Raw genomic sequence first — 14,807 nt, 5'->3', positions numbered from 1 at the left:
GAATTTTTTTGAGAATTTCATAGATAAGTACCGTATTCACATTTTTACATTCAATTTATCTTATTTACCCCCACGTCCCCTTAAGTTAATAGTGTTTTATTCTTTAATTTTTATTATGCCATATATATTCAGATAAACATAAATACAACTTATTGAAATCACATATTTCATTGGTAATGTGCGTGTGTGTGTGTGTGTGCGTTTAAGAACAATTCCATGAAATTGGACAGACAATTAAATATCAAATTTCTAGTCAGGGGCAGGACACTTTTGGCTTCTGCCTGTGCACAGAGCTGGCCTGGTCCCACAATTCTCTGTACCCAAATCCTATTCGGGAGAGAGAGCTGGAATCTCAGGAGCTCAGGGGAGACCACCAATTCTGCTAACATTCCTGCCCCAAGAGGAACCTGCCTAGAGACCTCTGGACACAGGAAGAGTAAGGGAAAGGACGCTTCAAATGTCTGCCTGCAACTGGAGCTGAAAGGTAGTCACCAGGAGCACTAACACACCTGAGAGCAGGGGTAAGAGCACCAATTCTGCTCTGAGAGACCTGCCAGGACACACAGTAATCCAAGAGTAGTGTGGGAGAGGACACTCCTGGTTTCTGCCTGAGCTCAGAGCTGAACAGGTTTCACAACTCTAAATAACCAGATACTTCTGGGAGAAACCCTGTCTCCAGGAGTGCTGACAAACAGTCATAGAGGATGGTCAAACCACGGTCAGAGACAATAAGACCAGCTAACACAGGAGAATACCATATGGCAAGAGGCAAGTACAGGAATCTAAGCAACAGGAACCAAGACTAATTGGCATCATCAGAGCTCACTTCTCTCACCAAAGCAAATTTTGGATATAGCAAGACCCTGGAAAAGCAAGTTTTGAATTTAAAATCACATCTCATGATGATGATAGAGGAATTTAAGAAGGACATAAATAATTCCCTTAAAGAAATATGGGACAGCACAGGTAAGCAAGTAGAGCTTCCAGGGATTAAGCCACTACCTAAAGACTATACATGGACTGACCCTGGACTCTGACCTCATAGGTAGCAATGAATATCCTAGTAAGAGCACCAGTGGAAGGGGAAGCCCTGGGTCCTGCTAAGACTGAACCCCCAGTGAACTAGACTGGTGGGGGGAGGGCGGCAATGGGGGGAGGGTTGGGAGGGGAACACCCATAAGGAAGGGGGAGAGGGGGATGACACCCTTCACAATAGTCACAGATAACATCCAATACCTCAGTGTGACTCAACCAAGCAAGTCAAAGATCAGTTTGACAAGCACTTCAAGTTTCTGAAGAAAAAAATTGATGAAGACACCAGAAGATGGAAAAATCTCGCATGTTCATGGTTTGGCAGGATTAATATAGTAAAAATGGTTATTTTGCCAAAAGGAATCTACATATTCAATGAAATCTCCATCAAAATTCCAAATTAATTCTTCATAAAGGAAGAAAGAGCAATTTGCAAATTCATTTGGAATAACAAATGTCCCAGGATAGTGAAAAATATCCTCAACAATAAAAGAACTTCTGGAGGAATCACCATCACTGACCTCTAGCTGTATTACAGAGCATTTGTCATAAAATAAATATGAATAGTATTGATACAGAGATAGGCAGTTAAATCAATGAAATAGAGTTGACGACCCAGAAATGAACCCACATACCTATGTCACTTGATCTCTGACAAAGCAGCTAAAATCATCCAGTAAAAAAAAAAAAAAGATAGCATTTTCAACATCTGGTGCTGGTTCACCTGAAGGTCAGCACGGAGAAGAATGCAAATCCATCCATTCTTATTGCGTGTCAAAAGTTCAAGTCCAAGTGGATCAAGGACCTCCACATAAAACCAGATACACTCAAACAAATAGAAGTAAAAGTGGGGAAGTACCTTGAACACATGTGCACTGGTGAAAATTTCCTGAAGTGAACACCAATGGCTTATGCTCTACAGTCAAGAATCGACAAATAGGACCTCATGAAATTGCAACTCTTCTCTAAGGCTAAGGTCACTGTCATTAGGAAAAAAACAGCAGTCAACAGATTGAGAAAAGATCTTTACCAATCTTAGATCCAATAGAGGGCTAATAACTAATATATACAAAGAACTTGAGAAGTTAGAGTCCAGAGCATCAAATAACCCTATTAAAAATGGTGTCCAAAGCTAAACAAAGAATTCTCAGCTTAGGAATAGTGAATGGCTGAGAAATACCTAAAGAAATGTTTTTTTTTTTTCAGGTTTTTTTTTTTTTTATTAACTTGAGCATTTCTTATATACATTTCGAGTGTTACTCCCTTTCCCGGTTTCCGGGCAAACATCCCCCCCCTTCCCTCCTTATGGGTGTTCCCCTCCCCATCCTCCCCCCTTGTCGCCCTCCCCCCAACAATCTAGTTCACTGGGGGTTCAGTCTTAGCAGAACACAGGGCTTCCCCTTCCACTGGTGATCTTACTAGGATATTCATTGCTACCTATGAGGTCAGAGTCCAGGGTCAGTCCATGTATAGTCTTTGGGTAGTGGCTTAGTCCCTGGAAGCTCTGATTGCTTGGCATTGTTGTAAATATGGGGTCTCGAGCCCCTTCAAGCTCTTCCAGTTCTTTCTCTGATTCCTTCAACGGGGGTCCTGTTCTCAATTCAGTGGTTTGCTGCTGGCATACGCCTCTGTGTTTGCTGTATTCTGGCTGTGTCTCTCGGGAGAGATCTACATCCGTCTCCTGTCGGCCTGCACTTCTTTGCTTCATCCATCTTGTCTAATTGGATGGCTGTATATGCATGGGCCACATGTGGGGGAGGCTCTGAATGGGTGTTCCTTCTGTGTCTGTTTTAATCTTTGCCTCTCTATTCCCTGCCAAGGGTATTCTTGTTCCCCTTTTAAAGAAGGAGTGAAGCATTCACATTTTGATCATCCATCTTGAGTTTCATTTGTTCTAGGCATTTGGGTAATTCAAGCATTTGGGCTAATAGCCACTTATCAATGAGTGCATACCATGTGTGTTTTTTTGTGATTGGGTTACCTCACTCAGGATGATATTTTCCAGTTCCGACCATTTGCCTACGAATTTCATAAAGTCATTGATTTTGATAGCTGAGTAATATTCCATTGTGTAGATTTACCACATTTTCTGTATCCATTCCTCTGTTGAAGGGCATCTGGGTTCTTTCCAGCTTCTGGCTATTATAAATAAGGCTGCGATGAACATAGTGGAGCACATGTCTTTTTTATATGTTGGGGCATCTTTTGGGTATATGCCCAAGAGAGGTATAGCTGGATCCTCAGGCAGTTCAATGTCCAATTTTCTGAGGAACCTCCCCACTGATTTCCAGAATGGTTGTACTGGTCTGCAATCCGACCAACAATGGAGGAGTGTTCCTCTTTCTCCACATCCTCGCCAGCATCTGCTGTCACCTGAGTTTTTGATCTTAGCCATTCTCACTGGTGTGAGGTCAAATCTCAGGGTTGTTTTGATTTGCATTTCCCTTATGACTAAAGATGTTGAACATTTCTTTAGGTGATTCTCGGCCATTCGGCATTCCTCAGCTGTGAATTCTTTGTTTAGCACTGAACCCCATTTTTAATAGGGTTATTTGTCTCCCTGCGGTCTAACTTCTTGAGTTCTTTGTATATTTTGGATATAAGGCCTCTATCTGTTGTAGGATTGGTAAAGATCTTTTCCCAATCTGTTGGTTGCCGTTTTGTCCTAACTACAGTGTCCTTTGCCTTACAGAAGCTTTGCAGTTTTATGAGATCCCATTTGTCGATTCTTGATCTTAGAGCATAAGCCATTGGTGTGTTGTTCAGGAAATTTTTTCCAGTTCCCATGTGTTCCAGATGCTTCCCTAGTTTTTCTTCTATTAGTTTGAGTGTGTCTGGTTTGATGTGGAGGTCCTTGATCCACTTGGACTTAAGCTTTGTACAGGGTGATAAGCATGGATCGATCTGTATCCTTCTACATGTTGACCTCCAGTTGAACCAGCACCATTTGCTGAAAATGCTATCTTTTTTCCATTGGATGGTTTTGGCTCCTTTGTCAAAAATCAAGTGCCCTTAGTTGTGTGGGTTCATTTCTGGGTCTTCAATTCTGTTCCATTGGTCTATCTGTCTGTCTCTGTACCAATACCATGCAGTTTTTATCACTATTGCTCTGTAATACTGCTTGAGTTCAGGGATAGTGATTCCCCCTGAAGTCCTTTTATTGTTGAGGATAGTTTTAGCTATCCTGGGTTTTTTGTTATTCCAGATGAATTTGGAAATTGTTCTGTCTAACTCTCTAAAGAATTGGATTGGTATTTTGATGGGGATTGCATTGAATCTGTAGATCGCTTTTGGTAAAATGGCCATTTTTACTATTTTAATCCTGCCAATCCATGTGCTTGAGAGATCTTTCCATCTTCTGAGGATTCCTTCAATTTCTTTCTTCAGAGGCTTGAAGTTCTTAACATACAGATCTTTTCCTTGCTTGGTTAAAGTCACACCGAGGTACTTTATATTATTTGGGTCTATCATGAAGGGTGTCTTTTCCCTACTTTCTTTCTCGGCTTGTTTCTCTTTTGTGTAGAGGAAGGCTACTGATTTATTTGAGTTAATTTTATTCCCAGCCACTTTGCTGAAGTTGTTTAGGGAAATGCAAATCAAAACAACTCTGAGATTCCACCTCACACCATTGAGAATGGCTAAGATCAAATACTGAGGTGACTACAAATGCTAGCAGGGATATGCAGAAAGAGGAATATTCATCAATTTCTTATGGAATTGCAAGCTGGTACAGCCTTTCTGGAAATCAGTCTGGGGTATCCTCAATAAATTAGACATAGTACAACCTGAGGACCCAGTTATATACCACTCCTGGACATATAGCCAAAAGATTCTCCAACATATAAGGAGGACACATTCTCTATGTTGATAGAAGCCTTATTTATAATAGTCAGAACATGGAAAGAATCCAGATGCCTGTCAACAGAGGAATGGATATAGGAAATGTGGTACATCTACACAATGGAGTACTACTCATCTATTTAAAACAGTGGCTTCACAAAATCATAAGCAAATGAATGGAACTAGAAAATATCATCCTGCATGAGGTAATCCAATCACAAGAAACACACATGGTATGTACATACTGCTAAGTGTATGTTAGCCCAAAACTTAAATTACCCAAGATACAATCCAAAGACCTCATGAAGCTCAAGAAGAAGGAAGATCAAAGTGTGGATACTTCAGTCCGTCTTAAAAGGGAGAAAAGAAATTCAGAGGAGGAGATATGGAGACAAAGGTTGGAGCAGAGACTGAAGGAATGGCCATTCATAGCTTGTCCCCCAAGAGTATACAGCCCATATGTATACATACAGCCATCAAAACTATGTAAGATTGATAAAGCCAAGAAGTGCTTGCAGACAGGAGCCTTATGTAGCTGTCTCCTTTGAGGATCTGCCAGATCATTAGAAATACAGAGGGCAATGCTATCAGCCAATCCTTGAACTGAGAATAGGGTCCCCATTGTAGGATTGAAGGAGCTGAAGGGTCATAGGAACAACATATTTAAATAATATGTTATTATATTATTGCTGTCAATCTCTGTCCTCAGATCTGCTCATTATTGGTTATATATTTAAGTTCTCTGATATGGAATATATATTTCTGATTGTTCTATCTTTTTCTTGAACTGAATCTTTTATTTTTATATCATAGCCTTTCTTGTCTCTATAATTTTTTTATTTCAAGTATATTTTGCATGATGTAAGAATGGCCACTCTTGCATATTATTTTACTTTATACCAGAAAACTTTCTTTGAAACTAAGATTTAGATCAAAAACAGGATCAGTAAACTCCAAGCAGTAATCTTCTTGATGTTTCTTAGAGATAAAGGGTTTTTCCTATAAAATTCTTTCCTTTAAGAAGTCAAGCTTCAATGTCTTTAAAAAGTATGATCCACCTCTTCCCTGACTCTTTTTACAGTTACTAATTCACAAACCATGAACTGAATGATAGTCTTGTCTTTAAATAGCTAATTTTTAAAAACCAAATAACCTAGATTAATAAGTTGTCAATTTTGGGTACTTACACTACATACCTAAGTTATTTTTCTTATAAGACTGTAGCTTACAGTTTTACTCAGGCTGGGAAAATGGTGCAATAGATGATCCAACTCCTTTAAGTTGAAATTTGACCTCCATACCTGTGCCATGTACATAACTGTTGTTATGTATACATAGACTCACAAAATTAAAAAAAAAACTCATAAAAATTTTCAGAAATCTTAAGCTCAGTTATAACAGATAGAAACTAGGTTTCTTAGTGTAATATTTTCATGACATCATAGTTAAGAATTATTTAAAGCTTGTATTTGATTAAAGAATCTGTTTGCACCTAGTTCCTATTTTCTCTCTCTTTTCAATCACATGTCATTTAGCATTCGTAACATGAATAAATAGATGCTAAATTTTAATATCTCCTTTCAGAAATTTTCTTAATTAGACACCAACTTAATTTGTTATCTATGAATTAATTACCAATTATTAACTACTGTGTTAGGAACTCTATGATGGCTGTAGGTGTAGATCAGTTAGTACAATGCTTGCCAAACTTAGCTTTGAAACACCAGATATGATGTACATGGTCATACTAGCCTTTAATTGTGATAGCATTATAGTTGTTCAACTCTCATGAGTCTAAAAACAAGCTTAAAATACAAGTAATCCTTCTGAACCTACGTAAAAGAAACCTATTATGATATAAATATAAACAGATATTGACACATGTATAAAAGAAATACAAGATGAGTCTTTGAAAATGATAAAACTTTGCTAGTATACAAGTTTCCTTTATTATAACATAAATTATATTTGATACATATTTAGAGGCTCAAACCTCATCTTTATGAAGCATAAAAGAAATTTATCATACTCATGTCAGTCATTAGGATTAAAGTATAGTATATTTTAGATAAAATTATAGGACATTTTCCAAAAGTCAACCATTATATGCTATTGGAAATTTCCTTATGTTTTACCCTAAAATAGATATGGCAATTTGTAAGCAGAAACCATTAAATAACAGGGTTCGTGGCATTTCTTTTAGAAGTCTGTATTTTCAGAAACTCCCCTTTCTCCACACCTCCCACTAACAAAAAGAAGCTTCAAACTACAGTAAGATAAAAAACTTATATCAAATAAGTTGTGAAGTGGCCACTAATACAACAGCTTGGATGGAAAAACGTCATCTGGTTACTCCAGTTTTCCTCTTGCATATGACATCAATACTGAAAATACTTTGACCATACTTTAAATCTAGCATGCATATGTTTTGTATTTACTCTAAAACTGAAGTGAACCCTTTGAATCCACCAAAAGATCACAGAATGAATAATTACATACAAAAGATAAATATGTGCATGCAGTGGTCCATTTGTGGCAGTTCTCCCCAAGTTCCAGCTGCAGATATTTATATACACATACTCTTTCTCTGTGTATTACCTTTTAAAAGTTGTTTATTTCATATGTACTATAGTTCCAAATAGACTCTAAACAATTTAAGAAATAACATTCAGGAAAGCATAGTATTACTTCTCAACTTTTACTCTGCTATTTACTTTATTTTCCCCTTAACTTTACTGTTGAGGTGTCAAAATGTTAATATTACATAGCTAATAATCAGTGGAAAGTTATTTATAAAGTTTCCTGTTTCAACTTTTTATTCTCTAATAAACAGAAATACAAAATCTATATTTTGCCTGGTTTGGCTTAAGTCACTATTTTCCTTAGTGAGTTTTAAAGAGATCAACTCCCTAATTTCCTTCTAAAACTATCCTCTCATGTACTTGAAAATGTCTATTAAACTGGAATGGTTTCATTTTTTTATTGATTAATAGACTGGACTCTTTTACTTTTTTTTCAGAGTAAGTAATTTGCTACCCATCATTCTTTCCAATTGATCATCTCCAGATGCTTCCTAGTTTAGCCAGTACTTTTTTGTTAACAAATGAAAGGATTTAAACATTATCTCCTCAAAGGTTCTGAAAAAAATAGCAGAAAATCAACCATGCCTTCCATCAGAGGCCATCTTCCTACAGAATACCTGGAACAATGGCTTTTCTTTTAAGGTATAGAGGTTACCTACATGACCATGGTCACAGAGATTGTCGTGGTAAAACCAAGTGAGCCACAAAAGAAAACAAAGACATGAATAGGGAAAAAGACTTAAAGGTTAAAACGGAGTAGGGATGAACTATGTACATCTATGAATTGTCCAAGAACAAATTTTATATTTTTTAACTTAAAAATTAAACCAATTTACTTATTAGGAAAACATGTACAACGATCTTAAAGGGAAACAAAATGAATGACCCAGCGGAAACCATCCTTTGAGTAACTCTGGACAATGTACTAAACATCTCAGTACAGACACTTTGGATCTTAATATACTGACCCATCTAACAGATAAATACCACAGAGTGACCATGATAATGCCCTGTAGAGAACATTGATGTTTTGTACATATTGTGCACAGCTGGTAAAACCGTTGATTCCATTTCTCCCCTGGAAGCTTGCAAAACACATTTTTATACTCTGAAAAAATAACCAACAGATTGGAAGCTTTCACCTCATTTTCTTCTTGATTTCTCTATGTTCTACAACTACAGCATGAAGTATTATCAACAACAGAGACCCATTATGTAGTTTGGGTGGATAACCTGAACCACTGGCAACAGATGATATTGTTTGGAGTTGGGAACCTGAAGGACCTCTTTGAATAGCAGCTTTGTATTCATTTATTTTTTTTTATTGCTGTGCTAAAATACCATGACCAAGACAAATTATAAGCATTAAGGCTCCAGAAGAATAAGTATGCATCAGAGTGGGAGACATGGAAAGAAGCAACATATATGGTGACTAAAGAATGCACAGAATTCATATTTAATGTAAGCTCAAAGCTGAGAGAGAAAACTAGGAATGGTGGAAGTTTTAAACTCTCAAAGCTTTTCTCTAATGATATCCTTCCTCCACAAAGGCCACATTTCCTAACTCAAATGATACCAACAGGGAAAAGCACTTGCTCAAATATCTGAACCTATAGGGGACATTACCATTCAAAATACCAAACCTCCTAAGGAAATATCTCACCAGTAAGATTTTCATTTACCTATAAACTCGCTAATTTTTACCTAGCTTTGAAGCATAACTCTTCTTGAGTACTCTACTAATTGTGATTATGGCTGTAACAACTTGGGATTGCACAGCATTTAATTATTATATTGTCAAGGAATTATAAATATTTATGTATAGACATAGACTTCGAGAATTTGGTGATATCACAGAACATTTGGGTACACTAGGAAAGATCACAATAGTAAAAAATTAATTTCTCCTTTTATGGCACTTTATGCTATTATCTTCTGGAATGCTGAACTTCTATTTAAGAAATACAGCCACAACACACTATATAGTATATAATGATTTTAAAAAAGTTTTCTTGCCATAATATAAATAACTATTTCATCTTATTATTATTAACAACAACAACAACAACAAGCCAAGTAAGTTGTAAGTAACTTCTACTGCATCATTAAATAAACTAATTCCTTCTTTAAAGTTTTTCTTCATAAAAATATGGCTGTTGGGTTTGCAGAAATGATTCAGTAGTTAGAAGCATTTGCTGCTCTCATGGAGATGCCAAAATCAATACCCAGGATTTATCTTAGTAAGTTCATCTGCAGTGTATTCAAAGCCTCCTTCTGGACTCTACAAACCCCCGCACACAAGAAAATTTATTTACACAAATACATTAATAACTTTAAAATTATAATTAAAATTAAAGTTGTAGTCATATGATAGAATTCATTAAATGCATGTAAGTAAAGTGTCAATATATTATATTCTTTATATAACTGTATTAAAAATCACTATCCTTAGACCATCTACATGGGTCTTGAAACACATTTAATGCTTGCTTATTAAGAGTTCTTATTTTGACTGTATTTTATTAAAATATTTGAAACTCCTAAAACGTAATCTAAATGAGGGCTGGGCATAGTCATTGCAGTTATTTCTCTAATCAATGAATAGGAATTAATTCTTAAATGATATTCCACTAGGATTAATCCTCTTCATTTTTAGTCCACTAGAATTAGGGCTTATTTCCTGTGTTCTTTCTCTCTACAGTCAAAAAATATAAAGTTTAGTATCTATAGATTTAACTATTGGAAAAAAGCTCTAATTTATGTCATCATAACCACAAACACATATTCACCATAGATGATTCTAATACAAGATTATTTCACTTTCGTTGTAGAAACTGAGGGTGCTATCTGTATTCATTTCCTATTTTTAAAGATATTAAAATAAAATAATATTTTATAAGGATGTGCATACACACACACACACACACACACACACACAAACATATATGGGGGAGGGATAAGAACTGTTTGCTGTGAATTTCTCAGCATTTCAGTCCACTTTACAATTGTGGTATCTGTCTACTCAGGAATATTTTGAGGAGAATAGAGTGATCCAACTAACACATCTAAAGCCATACTTTCAAGAATCGGGGCCACCAGAGTAAGCCAACCTAGAGCATAAAGATGTGAATACAGACAAATTTTCAGTTTACTTATTTTTGGAGGGAAGCAGGTATCATTTATGTGTGGGGAAAGTGTGTACATGGCCCAAGGATTTGTTAGCCATTATTATTTCTATTAATCAAAGGCAGTTAAATTGAATCATTGATTCCAGGAGAGGGAACAAGGTTGAAAATGAGTCAATTTATGAACTTCATTGAATCAATTTATATTTTCAATAACTCTTGAACTTCAAAACCATATTGGAAAATAGGTTCATTGGCCTAAGAAAACACATTGGACCAGATGTAGTGTTTCAGAATTCTTTGCCAGTGAGGGTTCGTTGATGCTTGTGATACTTGCGATAATATGCTAAATCCTGTACTTCATTTTATATGTTTCTTTAAAGGCAAATATACTTGTGTAAAGAAAATGTAACTTACAGTAAAATATATGACAGCTGACAAATTTCATCAAATTAAATGTCAACAAGACAGAAACAGACATGGGCATGATCCTAAGGAAGACTGGCTTACCCTAAGGCCCTTTATTTGCTTTACTTATTTTTCATTCTATAAAACTGGTAACTTAAGGCTAACTTTTTAATTAGTTGCTATTTACCAAAATAATATGCATTTTTCCTTATTTTTCTTCTGTCAAATGCCAAGTGATATGGCAGAAATGCAGGTGATTTGGGTAATATGTGACATGGTTCACTGCATTATATTTATGTGGCTTTTATTCTTCTCCTTGGAAAGTCATTCCTAAACATCCTATTTAAGAATGGCTGCCATTTTGAAAAAAAGTGTAAGAAAGAAGTCTTCATGTTTGGTGGAGTTTAGCATTGAAGAACTATAAATAGATACAACGGAAAAAAAGTGAAATGACTGCGTCTAGATTTGTTTTGGGAAATTCCTCTATTGACTACCAAAGTTGAAATCCATTCTATTAAAAAATGATCTTATAAAGTACTATAAGCCATTTATTTACCATAAATTTTCATGTTTAGAAAAAGGTATAAGAAGTCTTTATCTAAAATCCTGTTCATGGATACAGGGGAAAAAACCTGTACCACTACAAGACTTATTAATTGTGAAAATTTGCATATATTATGCATCAACACATTGGATTGTGCCTTAATATATACCCTGTGCTGAAATAACAAATTACCATCATTTTAAAAAAACACATTCTAGAATAGCTAACTGAAAATGTATACTGAATTCTTGTTAGAGAACAAAACAATGTATTATCAATTGTCAATCATATGAGCTGGCATCTCAAAATCAGATGAGCACAAAGAAAGTGACAGTACTTGACTTTTTAAAACAATACATGAATTTTTGCCTACAAGAATAATTTGATTATAGATTAATTTAAAACAATGTAGAAATACTTTAAGAAGCATTGAAGTTGCTCATGTGTGGCTTGTTCTTTCACATCAATATATCATTTAACAAAGTTCATCTATATACATTGCAAAGTCCAGATGTTAAGCACTATGAAGTTTGGGAAACTTGGAGATGAAAGGTGGTAGAATGACCTCAATATAGGTCCTATTAGCTTCATGAACTCATGCAACTGACTATAGAACAATTAATTCTTTGCCTGTAGTGGGGAAACATTTTTCTATTGATCTATCTCTATTGAGAGTGTGGTTCAATGTTCATGACAAGTACCTGTGACTGTCAAGTTGATGAGTTAAAAAGGAAAATATTAATAATTGCTTATTCCATTTACTTCCTGAATTTTTTCAAAACTTTTACCTTTATTCATTTTTCCTATCAATATAAATTATCCCTGATTTTTTTTCTTATTATACAACAATTAAGAGACTGGAGAGATGGCTCAGTTGTTACAAGCACTTGTTGCTCTTGCCAGTACCTGGGATCAATTTCCAGCACTTACACAGTGCTAAAACTCTATCTGTAACTACAGTTAAAGGGGATCCAATAAATTTCTCTGAGTAACTTATGCACCAAGCAAGTACATTTTGAACATATATGCATGGTGACAAGGTACTCATACACCTAAAATAAAAAAAATTAATCTAAACAAATTAAAATTTACCTCAATCACTCAGTGCAAAATGTCAAAAGGAGTGAAATTACAACCTTTATAAATAATAAAATATTGATAATGACATTTTGTGAAATTCTTCCTAAGATTTTCCAAGAGCGAGTATCTTTGCCTTTTAAATATATTGAAGATAATATAAGCTGATTAAAAGTGATGTTATGTAAAGAAAATATATTTTATTATAAGAATGTAGTGATCATTTTATATAAGATTGAAGTCAAGTCATCTCTTATTTCTTCACTATGAATATTACACAGAAAGCTGCAAATATGATAAATGACACTATGATATATAGATATATTTATTACAGGAAGAAGTGTTCTGCAAAGGACTCACCAAGTGGAATTTCTTTAAGGTATTTATCATGATCCAAGTCTAGAAACTCAGTGTTTTCCCAGTGTTTATGCTATCAGATTTAGAGATGCTAGCCTATGCATTGAAATCTCCAGATTATTTCAGAGCAAACCTCAAGACTCACCTGTTAACTTGCTACAAGGAAACAACTGTCAACTTGACTAGAGGGTCAGTTCACCAGGACCAGTACATTCTTTTCCTGTGGAAAATATCAAAATGAAGTCAACTATAATTAGAAAACCCTAGTGAGCAAGTGAGTTGAATGATTCAAATACAATAGTCCCAAGCATCTATGACTCTTGCTGTGGCAGTTACTATCAGGAACTTCCCATAAATCATTGTTAAATCAAATAAAAACCCTCTAAGAGTTGTAACTGACAGGAAGACTAGATGTTAAGCCATTGTTGGCTTTTGGACTCTAAGGTAGAAAATGTGGAGACAGAATTCTGACTTACAAATGTCAGTATCACTGCATAATGAAAAAGTAGGTAAAGATTAAAAGGAAGACTCATATATCAGTACTTACCATAAATCTTGGGTTTTGAAGTAGTTTACTTAGTATTTTTATGAATAAGAGATTCATGATTTCATTAAAATAGTTAAAAGGAAAGAATTTACTCAGATTACATATAAATCCAATTCTAGTGTGTAAAGGAACTTAGATAAAGAAGACATGGCAATCTTACTTTTATAAAGTCCATCAATAAACAAAATGCTCCTATACTTGAATTACTCACGTTTACAATGATTTTGAGGTGTGTTTTTATCATAGGAAACCAAATGAAGCGATATTTCCATTTATTTAACATGCATCATCTAGGGACAGAAAATTATTTGGTGAAACCAACAAAGATAGTAAATCAAATTTATATATAAATCCCACATTGTTGTATGACTGTGATGGTTAATTTTAGATATCCATTTAACTGATACAATAAATTTTCTGAATGTTCCTATAAAAGTGGTTCTACAGAAGACTAGCATTTGAATTGGTTGAATGAGTTAAAAAAATTGCTTCAGTGTGAACAACCTCCATTGTTTCAAGAGGCCAGATATAACAAAAATAGAAAAAACTCTCTCCCATGGCCCCCAACACCAGGCACAGAGGAATAACCTTCTCTTCCTCTGGAATCTCAGATCCTAGGTTCTTCAGTCTTTGTTCTCCAGTACCTCCCCACCAAGTTTTCAGAATTATATCTTGGGACTGAGTGTTATATGATTAACATTACTGGTTCTAACTTCCCAGATTTTAAGACTCATGCTACCAGAATTAAAACATTTCCAGCTTTCATACAGCTAGTTATAGAATTTATTCAACTCTGTAATTATTGGACCGATTCTTCTGAGATCTATCTATCTATCTATCTATCTATCTATCTATCTATCTATCTATCTATCTATCTATCTATATATCTGTCATCTATCAACTATGTAGATTTTGTTATGAAGGAAGCAATATTCTTACAAGAAAGTTTATTTCACTTACAGGTCTGGGTCTTCAAGTACACAGTAGTAATGTATACTCACTTCTGGTGAGGACCCTCAAGGCATTGTCACATCATTCTCTGTTGCCATGGTGACGTCTGTTTGGAAGCAAAGGAGTGCTTCTCAAATAAGTTGGACAGTAAGAGAAAGAAAGCAAGAGGACATTGGAGAGAGAAAAAAGCAATAACTGACTAGAGTCAGATTCATGCTTTCCTAGCAGCTTTCTTCTTGAGAACTTGTATCAGAAAACTAGTATACTCGTCTTAGAATAGTACCCATAATGCTCTGAGAACACTCCATTAAATCAATTTCTTTTCTTAGGATTTAAATTTAATT

At 35.2% G+C, this 14,807-nt stretch overlaps 1 protein-coding gene across 2 annotated transcripts in view; it reads right to left on the bottom strand.

The window, feature by feature from the left end:
- Ppp4r3cl2 (protein phosphatase 4 regulatory subunit 3C like 2) overlaps positions 1–14,544 on the bottom strand; it is a 107,684-nt gene extending 93,140 nt beyond the window's left edge. For both annotated transcript variants that reach the window (XM_017602306.2, XM_039100289.1), the window contains exons 1-3: positions 14,473–14,544; positions 13,724–13,802; positions 13,111–13,185 (exon numbers count right to left, since the gene is read on the bottom strand). The gene's annotated coding sequence lies outside the window, so the exon portion shown is untranslated. The remainder of the gene's footprint in view (positions 1–13,110; positions 13,186–13,723; positions 13,803–14,472) is intronic.
- Between the last annotated feature and the right edge of the window lie 263 nt (positions 14,545–14,807).

Source organism: Rattus norvegicus, chromosome X, assembly GCF_036323735.1.
Source record: "Rattus norvegicus strain BN/NHsdMcwi chromosome X, GRCr8, whole genome shotgun sequence".
Taxonomy (NCBI): domain Eukaryota; kingdom Metazoa; phylum Chordata; class Mammalia; order Rodentia; family Muridae; genus Rattus; species Rattus norvegicus.
Note: the sequence above shows the minus strand (reverse complement) of the source record. Positions and strands in the feature narration are given on the sequence as shown.